The sequence below is a fragment of the Galeopterus variegatus genome, unplaced genomic scaffold, assembly GCF_000696425.1.
Source record: "Galeopterus variegatus unplaced genomic scaffold, G_variegatus-3.0.2 Scaffold1542, whole genome shotgun sequence".
NCBI classification, from domain to species: domain Eukaryota; kingdom Metazoa; phylum Chordata; class Mammalia; order Dermoptera; family Cynocephalidae; genus Galeopterus; species Galeopterus variegatus.
The window spans coordinates 135,161-146,792 of NW_007727653.1; positions in this window are offsets into that span (position 1 = coordinate 135,161).

Consider the following 11,632-nt stretch of genomic DNA (forward strand, 5'->3'; position numbering starts at 1 on the left):
TATTTGCTATTAGCAACACTCCACACCTGGTACCAATTTTCTGCATTAGTCCATTGCTATTGCTTATAACAAACCTGAAACTGTGTAACTTATAAAGAAACGAGATTTATTTCTTACAGTTTGGAGGCCTGGAAGCTTACAGTTCAGGGAGCACATCTGATAAGAGCAATGTGGGGTATCACATGGCAAGAGAATGGTATGAGCAAGAGTGAAAGAGCTAACCTTATCAATCTTTCTCATTATAAAGCTATCAGAACCATGCCCATTACTCCATAAATGGATCAATTCGTTCATGAGGGCAGAGTCCTTACAATATAGTCACCTCTTAAAGGTCTCACCTTTCAAATACCACAATTGGATTTCCTACCCTCTTAATACTGTTACAGTGGAGATCAAGCTTACAATATATAAACATTGGGGGGACACATTTGCTTGCTGTGGGCAGCAAAGGTATTAAAGAATACTGAAGGTTTTCATTGTATTTGACCTCAGAGAGAACAGGAGTAATGACGGAAAAGAATACATTTACAAGGGGTCTTCAAAAAGTGCATGGAAGGATTTGCATTATCTTTTAATGCAATTGTTCCACATACCTTTAGAAGTACTCTCATATCAGTCAGAATAAGCTACATTATGCTGTAGTAACAAACAATCCTGAAAATTTCAGTGATTTGAAACAACAAAGGTTTACTTCCCATTCATTCTATGTATTCTTACAGGTCAGGAGGGGATTTCTGTTTATCATAGTCACTAAGTATCTCAGCTGACAGAGCAGCAACCATAACATCATCAATCTCTATACCAAAGAGAAAAAGACCTGGAAGATTTAATAGCTATTAAAGGCTTTGGTCTGAAAGTGACACATATCTCTTACGCTCAAAATCATTGGCCAAAACTAATCACATGGCCCCATCCAAACACAAGAAAGCCAGGAAGTACAATCCTACCAAGTGTGCAGAAGACAGACTGACATATGTGGCAAACAACACCATTGACTATAACCAGACTCAAATATATTTGAAATACGGGTAGATTATATTATAAGATAGAGGTCCTATTTCTGTTGAAGCTCAGGGGTTTTATATCTTTGAGTTTACTACTGATGATTAAATTGATAACAGTTTCTATTCAATCCATTCAATTGAATGGGACACAACCCAACCCAATAATTTAATTAGATTGCCTATGATGGCTTTATGAGGAGTATTCCCAATAATGAAGATCCTTGTCACTTCAGTATAGGTTATAAAAAATGGAGTGGCCAAATCTCTAAACTGTATCAAATGTGAAGGAGATATACACAACAGGTTTTCATCATTAATTAACATGAGGAACCTATGGTAACTCTCAGGTTCCTGTTTTGTGTAGCTAGATTGGTGGCAGGTAACTTGCATTGAGATAAGGACTAGAGGAAGATGGATGAATAACTGTAAGAATCAGAAGATGAGTTCCATTTTGCACATGAGTTAAAGTGACTATGTGGTGCCCGTAGCTATGGTGATCAGTCTGGTTTGGTCATGGAGTTTGTGGAATCAGCATTGTAAAGGTTAAACTAGTTAACACCATCCGTACTCACATACTAATCAAGAGGAAACATTTAGACTGAAAAGAGTGCAGTAACAAGGATAAAACTCTGTGAAACAGGAAACAACCCAGATGTGTAACATCTAGTAAATGAATAAACAAATTGTGGTGCATCCATACAATGGAATACTACTTAGAAACAGCAAGAATGAATCTCAAAAGCATTATGCAAAGTAAATAAACCAGACACAAAAGGCTACACACTATATGATTACATTTATATGCATTCTGAAAAAGGTGAACTACAGAGACAGAAATCAGATTAATGGTTGTTAGAAAAAATTTATGGAGGGGGATGTTGATTGCAGAAATTAGAACTTTTTGAGACGATAGAAATGCTCCATATCTTGATTTTTGCAGTGGTTGCCCAAAAGCATATATTTGTCAAAACAGCACACATTTAAGGCCACATTTTTTAGTAGGAACACTTAATATGAGATCTATCCTCGTACCAGATTTATAGATGTGCACTATATCACTGTTATTCATAGGCACAATGTTGTACAGCAGATCTCTAGGACTTATTCATCTTGCATAAAATAAATTATATACCTGTTGAATAGCGACTCCCCATTTTCTCCTCCTCTCCAACCCATAGCAGCTACCGTTCTATTCTTTACTTCTATGAGTTTGACTGTTTTAGATATCTCAAGTAAGAGGACTGTTACAGGATTTATCCTTCTGTTACTGGCTTATTTCACTTAGCACAATGTCCTTAATATTCATCCACAGTGTTGCATACATCAGGAATTCCTTCATTTTTAAGGTTAAATAATATTCCATTGTGTGTATATACCATATTTTTTTTTATTTTAGTCTGTTCAACTGCTGATGAACATTTAGGTTGTTTCCACATCTTGGCTATTGTAAATATTGTTGCAGTGAACATGAAAGTGCTAATATTTCTTTGAGAACTTGATTTCAATTATTTTAGATATATACCAAAAAGTGGGTTTCCTTGATTATGTAATATTTCATTTATAGTCTTTTAAGGAAACTCCCTGCAGCTTTCCATGGCAGGTGGACCATTTTGCATTCCCACCAACAGTATTCATTCCAACAGTATGCAAATTTACCCTCCTCTTCAACATATTTGAAGAGATTTCAATTTCCCCACATCCTTACCAACACTTGTTGTCTTTTTTATTTTTTATCTATTGATAATAGCCATTCTAATGGAAGGGAGGTAATATCTCACTGTGGTTTAGATTTGTATTCCCCCAACGATTAGTGCCACTGAGCATATTTTTATATGCCTGTTGGAAATTTGTATGTGTTCTCTGGAGAAATATCTGTTGAAGTTCATTGTATATTGTTAAATCAGAATATTAATTGATTATTATTATTATTTTCTTTTTTTTTTTTTGGTTATTGAGCTTGAGAAGTTACTTACATATTTTGGAAATTAACCCCTTATCAAATATACAGTTTGCAATTATTCTCTTCCATTCTGTAGACTGTTGTTTCACTTTATTGTTTCCTTTGCTATACAGAAGCTTTTTACTTTGATGTAGTCCAACCTATCAATTTTTGCTTTTGTTGCCTAGGATTTGGAGTCATATCCATAAAATAATGGTCAAGATCAATTTCAAAAAGCCTTTTCCCTATATTTTCTTCAAGTATTTTTATGGGTTTCATTTATATTTAACACTTTAATGCATTTTAAATTTATTTTTTATATGGTGTGAGATAAGGGTCAAAATTCATTCTTCTGCATTTGGATATCCAGTTAACCCAACACCATTTGTTGAAGAGAGTATAATTTCTTGGCACTCCATCAAAGATCAGTTGACCATACATGCATAGATTTACTTCTGGGCTCTCTATTCCGTTCCATTGGTTTAAGTGTGTTTATGCCAGTACCATACTATTTTGATTACTGTAGTTTTATAATATATTTTAAAATCATGAAGTGTGATGCCTCCATCTTTGTTCTTCTTTTTCAAGATTTTTTTTTGGCTATTTGGGGTCCTTTGTAGTTTCATTAAAATTTTAGAATTGCCTTTCATATTTCTGTGAAAAATGCCATTGGGCTTTTAATAGGGATCACATTGATCTGTAGATTGCTTTGGGTAGTTGGACATTTTAACAACACTAAGTCTTCCAACACTTAAACATGAATGTCTTTCCATCTGTTTATGACTTCTTTTATTTATTTTGTTAATGATTTATAGTTTTCAATATACAAGTCTTTCATTTTGTTTGTTAAGTTTACTTCTAAGTATTTTATTCTTTTTGATGCTATTATAAGTGGGACTGTTTTCTGTATTCCTTTCAAGATACTTCATTATTAATGTATAGAAACACAACTAATTTTTGTATATTAATTTTATATCCTGAAACTTTACTAAATTTAATTAGTTCTAACTGGTTTTGGGGGGGAGGGCCTTTAGGCTTTTCTATATGTAATATCACATCATCTACAAACAGGGACCATTTTACTTATTCCTTTCCAATTTTGATGTCTTTAATTTATTTTCTTGCCTAATTGCTCAGACTTAAACTTCTAGTGCTGTGTTGAATAGAAGTGGTGAGAGTGGGCATCCTTGCTTCATTTCTGATCTTAGTGAAGCTTTCATCTTTTTACCATTGAGTATGGTGTTAGCTGTGGGTTCTTTGTATATGACCTTTATTATGTTGAGGAAGTTAGTTTGTAGAGGTTATTTTATCATGAAAAGATGCTGGATTTGATCAGATGCTCTTTCTATATCTATTGGGACAAACACTTGTTTTATTTTTATGTTTTTACCTTAATTCTGTTAATGTGTTTTATCACATGAGTTGATTTTCATATGTTGAACTATACTGCATCCCTAAAATAAATTCCACTTAGTCACAGTGTATGATCCTTTTAATTTATTGTTGAATTTAGTTTTCTAATATTTTGTTGAGGATTTGTGCATCTATGTTTATAAGGGTAATTGGCCTGCAGTTTTCTTTTCTAGTGGTGTGTTTGTCTGGCTTTGGTCTCAGGTTGATAGATGACATCAGAAAATAAGTTTGGAAATGTAGCCTCCTCTTCAATTTTGGGGAAGAATTTAACAAGGATTGGAATTAATTCTTATTTAACTGTTTTGTAGAATTCTCCAGTGAAGTCATCTCCTGGTTTCTCTTTGTTGGGAGGTTTTTGATCATTAATTCAATCTCCTTATAAGTTATATGTCTCTTCAGAGTTTCTATTTCCTTATTTTTCAGTGTGGGTAGGTTTTATGTTTCTAGCAATTTATCCATTTCTCCAGGTTATTCATTCCATTGTTAATAGTAGTATATTATGATCCTCTGTAGTTCTGTGGTATCAGTTGCATGTCTCCTCTTTCATTTATGATTTTATTTATTGGATTATTCTCTTTTTTCTTAATTAGTCTAGTTAACGTTTTGTCAATATTGTTTATATTTTCAAAACCACCTTTTAGGTCCATTGATTTATTTTTAATTGTCTTTCTATTCTCTATTTAGTTTTAGATTTTGTTTTCTGCTCCTATGTTCATTATTTCCTTTCTTTTGCTGACTTTGGGTTTAGTTTCTTCATATTTTTCTTTTTACTTTAGTTAAAAACTAGAATGTTTATTTATGATCTTTCTTCTTTTTAATGTAGGAATTATAGCTACAAACTTCCCTCTTAGAACTGCTTTTGCTGCATCCTATAAGTTTTGCAGTGTTGTATTTTCATTTTCTTTGTCTCAAGTTACTTTCTAATTTTCTTTTTTCTTTTTTTTTTTTTGTCGTTTGTCTTTTTCCGTGTCCGGCAACGGATCGCAACCCTCAGTGTTGCCCCCGTACCGGACCGGGGACCGGCAACGGGATCGCAACCCTCAGGGTTGCTCCCGCGCCTCGCTCAGCCAGTGAGCGGGAACCGGTCTGTATGTGGGATCCGAACCCTCGGGCGGGAGCGCCACTGCGCTTCCCAAACGGCGCACTATCCAGTGCGCCACCGGGCCGGCCCCCTTTCTAATTTTCAATTTGATTTTTTCTTTGAGTTATTGGTTGTTCAGAAATATGTTGTTTAATTTCCACATATTTGTGAATTATCCAGTTTTCCTACTGCTATTAATTCCTAGTTTCATTCCATTGTGGTCAGAAGAGACATTTGATGTGATTTTAATCTTCATAAATTTGTTAAGACTTGTTTTGTGACATAACACATGATCTATCCCAGAGAATGTTACATGTGAGCTTGATAAGAATGTATATTCTGTTACTTTTGGATTGCATGTTCTGTATATGTCTTTAGAGTCCATTTAGTGTATAGAGTTCAAGTCCACTGTTTCTTTGTTAATTTTCTGTCTTCTTGGTCTATTCATTATCGGAAGTGGGGCTTGAAGTCTCCCACTGTTATTGTATTTCTCCTTGCAGTTCTGTAAATATTTGCGTTAAAAATGTAAGTGCTCTGCTGTTGGGAGCATATACATTTATAATTGTTATATCTTCCTGGTGGACTGACCTTTTCTATTACTATATAATGCCCTTTTTTCCCCTTTGTGACAATTTTTACTTAAACTCTACTTTCTCTGATATAGGTATAACTAACTCTGCTCTTTCTTGGTTACCTTTTGCATGGAATATCTTTTTCCATTCCTTTACTTTTAGCCTATGTGTGTCCTTAAATATAAATTGACTCTCTTGTATACAGCATATAGTTGGAACTTGTTTTTTTAACCATTCTTCTGCTCTATATCTTTCATTTGGGGAGTTTAATGTATTTCATTTAAAGTAATTGTTAATAAGGAAGCATTTATCATTGCCATTTTGTTAATTATTTTCTGTTTGTCTTATAGTTCTTTTGCCCATCTATTCTTCTTTTGATGTCTTCCTGTTTCATTGTTTTCATTTTGATATTGATATATTTAGTTTTACTTTCTCTTATTCTTTGCATATCTTCTATAGGTATTTTCTTTGTATTTATCATGGGGCTTACATAAAACATCATAATTTTAAAAGTTTACTTTAAGCTGATAACACAATTCCAATGATATATAAAACCTCTTTACACTTTTACTTCTCCCCCATGTGCATATACTTATATATTTATTTATGTTGCATATCTATTATAACATTTTTAATTATAGTTATTTTTAATAATTCGGTCTTTAACTGTTCCACTATAAAGAAAAGTGATTTACCCACCACAATCACAATAACATAGTTTTCTGTATGTATCTATATATTTACCTTTACAATGAGCTTTATACTATCTTATGCTATTGTGTTGCTGCTTAGGGTCCTTTTGTTTCAAGACCAAGAACTCCCTTTATCATTTTGTACAAGGCAGGTCTGGGGTGATGAACTCCTTCAGCTTTAGTTTGTCTGGGAAAGTATTTCTATTTCATTTTTGAAGGACAGTTTTGTCAGTGATAGTATTCTTGGTTGGTAGGTTTGTTTTTTCCCTTTAGAACTTTGAATAATTATCCAACCCTATGGCTTGAATATTTCTGCTGAGAAATTCACTGGTAGTCTTATAGCAGTTTCCTTACATGTGGCAAGTGGTTTTACCTTGGTGTTTTCAAAATTCTCTGATTGTCTTTGAAATTTGATAATTTGATTAAAATGTGTCTTAGTTTGGATTTCTTTGGCTTCATCTTATTTGTAAACCTTTGAGCTTTCTGGGTAGAGAAGTCCATTTTCCTTCCCAGATTTGGGAAATTTTCAGCCATTATTTATCTGAATAAGCTCTCTGCTCCTTTTTCTCTTTCTCTTCTTTAATTCTGATAATGTATATTTTGGTCCATTCGATAGTGTCTTCTGATTTCCTTAAGCTTTCTTCACTCTTTTTTATTCTTTTTTCCTTTTGTTCTTTTGACTGAATAATTTCCAATGACTTGTCTTCAAGTTTGCTGATCCTGTCTTCTGCTTGATCTATTATACTGAATTTTAGTTCGGTTATTGTTTTCTTAAGCTCTAAGATTTCTGTTTGATATTTTTATATATTTTTAATCTCTTTGTTGAAATTCTTACTTTGCTCATGCATTGTTCTCTTGAGTTCAGTAAGCATTTTTATGACAGTTATTTTGAATTCTCTGTGGGATAAACCTTATTTCTCCATTTCATTAGAGTCAGTTTCTGGATATTTATTTTGTTCCTTTGGAAAATATTTCTGTTTCTTCATTTTCCTTGATTCTGTGTTGATGCCTGTGCATTAGACAAAACAACCGCCTCTCCCTGTCTTCATGGACTGGCCTTATACAGAAGAAGACCCTCATCCGCTAGCACAGCTAAGGTTCTTGAAGTCCTCTCAAACTTTGCTGCTAATCCAACTTGCTTTTTTTGAGGTCATTACAGTTGATGCTAATCCATCATGACTGGCATTGTTATAAAAAAATGATAAATTTGGACTCAGAGACATGCATAGAGAGAAAGCAATGTGAAGATACATATGAGAAGATGACTGTCTATAAGCCAAGAAAAGGAGCCTGGAAGAGATCTTTCCCTCACTGCCCTCAGAAGGAAACGACCCTGTCAACACCTTGATTTTAAACATCTAGCCTCCAGAATGGTGAGACAATAAATTTTTGTTCTTTAAGACACCAAGTTTGTAGTACTTTGTGTGACAGCTCTAAAAAAGTAATGCAGATGTAGATGGTTAGAAATGTTGATTCTCATTTGATTTTTAGAATAGGGTTTTTAGGTAAATACAAGTATAGGGCAAAAGTCCTTGGTTTAGAAATGACGGTCTACAGATAGCGTGGCAACAGCCTACCTAATCAACTCTAATCACTGCTTAGGTATGGGATTGTATACTTAAATGATTTTAGAGCTAACATGTGTTTGTCATACTGAAACTGTTAGGAGATTTTAAGAATTGCTGAAGGGAAAGATGTGAAAAAATGTTTGCTAGGGGCAAGCTGCCTGTTGGTGGAAACTTTAGAGATAATTATACTTAGATTTATATCATTTTAGGAGAGGTTATATTTTAGATAATGATCACAGTTTGACCAACTTAGCTCTTCACAAATTGTACTTTGGAATGTCACGTTGTTAATTTTACTGATGTTACTAGTTTCCATTGTTAAGCTATACTTAGCCATAGATAACTTTCGTAACAGTGCCCATGTCTTTGTGTCCTTTTGTATTGATTGAATCAACTGATTTTTCTTGTGAAACTTCCTTGTCTTTACAATAAAAAACAGAAGCTAACTTTGAATCAGGGCTGTACCCAGTTTTCTCCTTCTAACAGAGGAGTTGCTGAGGTGCAGTTCCTTCAGGATTCTCATCACATTCATGATGCTTTGAGTAATACTTTTTTCATCTCTGTTACACAGTGAGAAGTGTCACATGAAGACAGCTTTTTTTATTTAAACTGGAGTGAAGGAGGGGAAGATGAGAATAGATACTGATAAGATTTTCAGTGGCAGGCAGGAAGATGAGAGAGTTCATAACTGATAGATTAATTTTATCAAATAAGATGAGAAATAGTTTATTAAAATGTAGGTGTAGAGGGCTAGCCAAAAAATGCTGACAAGTAAAACTAGCTATTCTAGAGAACTAAACAGAAAACTGACTAGTTATGTATACAAGTTATTATTGGGCAGTATTGGAAGTATAGACTTATAATAATGTCTGTATGCACAGTTGTGTTCTCCAACAGAGCTCATAAACTTGGGGGGTAAGTGAAGAGAAAGTGGATATACGAGTTGGTTGAGGATTTTAGGGCAAATGATTGTAAAGGCAATAGAAGGACAATGAAATATTGAAAGAGGAATATTAATGGAAAATGTGAGATAGTCTAGATCGCAAAGGAACTGAAGATTGGGAGGGGTTAATATGTTGAGGGAAAATACAGAGGTCAAGGCGCTGAAGTTCTTAATGAAGTAAGGAAGTAACTGAGCTGCCCAGAATAGGAGGTGTGGATTATGATTTCAGATTTCAAATCTGGAACAGTTATGGGCATAAATAAGTTGCCGAGATATGAAAGATGTTGGAGTTAAGGTGAAGACACTCTAATGTTAAGATGATACATGAATAGTCTACATGGACTTTGAAGTTACAAATGATGATTTCAGTATTTGCAATGGAGAGAAAGACTGTGATCTAGGTGCCAAAATCTTTACAAGTGACTAAAAGATTAGTGGATGTAGATGGCAAGGAAGCGCAGAAGATGATAGTAGGTAATATGGTTGGATGCCAAAGGCCTTAAAGGAGAACTGAATTTCAACTGCAGGTGGAGGAATAATCATATTATCTGTTATTTTTATGTTACAAATAAAGGCTTATTAGACTATAGATAGGTAGATGCAGACAGGTGTAGATATCAATGTTAAATATATATGTACTTCCAAAAAATAAAATTTAATGCCTGGTAAGGTTAACATCATGAAACAAAATACTAGGTTTAAATATATGTGGTGTTCTCAGTTATCACCTAGTTTCAAGTTAACACTGGACAAATTGTGACTCCAGTGTATTTAATGTGAGTTCACTTCAACTAGCAATGCCTTATTAATAAACTTCAAGGAGTAATTTAAGTTCATGCTTCTTATTTGTTATATAATATGGAGTATACTCTATAGTGGAGTAAATTTTTTCTTCCCTCCCCCACAGTTTATTTGTGTATTTATTTATTTTGTTTTAGCTACCACAAAAAAAGTGAGAACTTGTGATGTTTCTCTTTCTGTGCCTGACTTGTTTCACTTAATATAATTGTCTCTAGGTCCAACCATGTTGCTGCAAATGGCAGTATTTCATTCTTTTTCATAGCAGAGTAGTATTCCATTGTGTAGATATACCACATTTTCCGTATCCACTCACCTGATGCTGGACATTTGGGCTGGTTCCAACTCTTAGCTATTGTAAATAGTGCTGCAATGAACATTGGAGAACAGGTATACCTTTGACTTGATGATTTCCATTCCTCTGGGTATATTCCGAGCAGTGGGATCGCTGGGTCATATGGTAGATCTATCTGCAATTGTTTGAAGAACCTCCATACCATTTTCCATAGCAGCTGCACCATTTTAAATATTAGTTTAAATATCCAAATGGGGCTAGTGGCTATCATATTGGGGAACATAGATTTAGACCTTGTTACTTAACATAAAAACATAATTCATACTAACAGGTTAATGACCAGTCTGTAATGTCTAAGATGACTGCATTTTAACGGGGTACAATTGCTGGTAAAATGCTTTAACAAAAGGAAGAGGTTCTATAATGATAAATGGTTGGAACTCTGACAAGTTGACACAGCAGGAACTTTTAGGATTGTTTTATTTATTATTTTATTATTGTAATTTATCAATATAGAGAGTAGTTGATTTTCATGGCACCTTACCAAGTCCTCGTTTTCCTTCCTCCCTCTCCCCCTTACCCCCATCATTATATCTGTTCACTTTTCATTACAAGTTAAAGGAATTGTTGTGATTGTTGTGTCTTCTTCCCCCCTTGTTATTTCTTTGTATATTTATTTATTTATTTTTATTAGTTTCCACAAATAAGTGAGAACATGTGGTATTTCTCTTTCTTTGCCTGGCTTATTTCACTTGATATAATTTTCTCTAAGTCCATCTATGTTGCTGCAGATGGTGGTATTTCATTTTTTTTATTTTTTATAGCAAAGCAGTATTCCATTCTGTAGTTTTACCACATTTTCTTTATCCACTCATTCAATGATGGGCATTTAGGCTGGTTCCAATTTGTAGCTATTGTAAATAGCACTGCAATAATCATGGAAGTACAGGTATCCCTTCAACATGATGATTTTCATTCTTCTGGGTATATACCAGAATGTATGGTAGATCTATGTGTAGTTGTTTGAGGAAGCTGCATACCAATTTCCATAAAGGCTGCACCATTTTGCAGTCCCACCAACAGTAAAGGAGGGTTCCTTTTTCGCCACACCCTCACCAGCATTTATCATTCTCAGTCTTTTGGATATTAGCCATCCTAACTGGAGTGAGATGGTATCTCAAAGTGGTATTGAGTTGCATTTCCCAAATGCTGAGTGATGTTGAACATTCATATATCTTCCTTTGAGAAATGCCTGTTCAGCTCATTTGCCCATTTTCTATCTTGGTTACTTGTTTTTTTTGCTGTTAAGTTGTTTGAGTTCCTTGTA